This window comes from Triticum urartu, chromosome 7, assembly GCF_003073215.2.
Source record: "Triticum urartu cultivar G1812 chromosome 7, Tu2.1, whole genome shotgun sequence".
In the NCBI taxonomy this organism is placed as follows: domain Eukaryota; kingdom Viridiplantae; phylum Streptophyta; class Magnoliopsida; order Poales; family Poaceae; genus Triticum; species Triticum urartu.
Window position 1 is genome coordinate 6,729,428 of NC_053028.1, and position 1,640 is coordinate 6,731,067.

Consider the following 1,640-nt stretch of genomic DNA (forward strand, 5'->3'; position numbering starts at 1 on the left):
ACTTGCTGGTAACGAGATTGAACTAGGTATTGAGATACCGACGATCGAATCTCGGGCAAGTAACATACCGATGACAAAGGGAACAACATATGATGTTATGCGGTCTGACCGATAAAGATCTTCGTAGAATATGTAGGAGCCAATATGAGCATCCAGGTTCCGCTATTGGTTATTGACAGGAGACGTGTCTCGGTCATTCTACATTGTTCTCGAACCGTAGGGTCTGCACGCTTAAAGTTTCGATGACAGTTATATTATGAGTTTATGAGTTTTGATGTACCGAAGGAGTTCGGAGTCCCGGATGAGATCGGGGATATGACGAGGAGTCTCGAAATGGTCGAGACATAAAGATCGATATATTGGACGACTATATTCGGACTTCGGAAAGGTTCCGAGTGATTCGGGTATTTTTCGAAGTACCGGAGAGTTACGGGAATTCGCCGGGGAGTATATGGGCCTTATTGGGCCATACGGGAATAGAGGAGTGAGGCCAAAAGAAAGGAGGCCTGCGCCCACCCTCTGGTCTGAATTGGACAAGGGGCGCAGCCCCCTTTTCCTTCTTCCTCCCCCCCTCTTTCCCCTTCTCCTACTCCAACAAGGAAGGAGGGAGTCCTACTCCCGATGGGAGTAGGACTCCCCTTGGCGCGCCTCCTCCTAGGCCGGCCGCCCCCTCCCCCCTTGCTCCTTTATATACGAGTGCAGGAGGGCACCCCATGACACACAAGTTGATTTTCGTGATCGTTCCTTAGCCGTGTGCGGTGCCCCCCTCCACCATATTCCACCTCGGTCATATTGTAGCGGTGCTTAGGCGAAGCCCTGCGACAATAAAACATCAAGATCGTCACCACGCCGTCGTGCTGACGGAACTCCTCCCTGACGCTTTGCTGGATCGGAGCCCGGGGATCGTCATCGAGCTGAACGTGTGCCAAGAACTCGGAGGTGCCGGAGTAATGGTACTTGGATCGGTCGGATCAGGAGACGTACGACTACTTCCTCTATGTTGCGTCAACGCTTCCGCTTCGGTCTACGAGGGTACGTAGACAACACTCTCCCCTCTCGTTGCTATGCATCACCATAATCTTGCGTGTGCGTAGGAAATTTTTTGAAATTACTACGTTCCCCAACAGTGGCATCCGAGCCCAGGTTTTATGGTTTGATGTTATATGCACGAGTAGAAACAAGTGAGTTGTGGGCGATATAAGTCATACTGCCTACCAGCATGTCATACTTTGGTTCGGCGGTATTGTTGGATGAAGCGGCCCGGACCGACATTACGCGTACGCTTACGCGAGACTGGTTCTACCGCCGTGCTTTGCACACAGGTGGCTGGCGGGTGTCAGTTTCTCCAACTTTAGTTGAACCGAGTGTGGCTACGCCCGGTCCTTGCGAAGGTTAAAACGGCATCAACTTGACAAACTATCGGTGTAGTTTTGATGCGTAGGTAAGGTTGGTTCTTGCTTAAGCCCGTAGCAGCCACGTAAAACTTGCAACAAACAAAGTAGAGGACGTCTAACTTGTTTTTGCAGGGCATGTCGTGATGTGATATGGTCAAGGCATGATGCTAAATTTTATTGTATGAGATGATCATGTTTTGTAACCGAGTTATCGGCAACTGGCAGGAGCCATATGGTTGTCGCTTT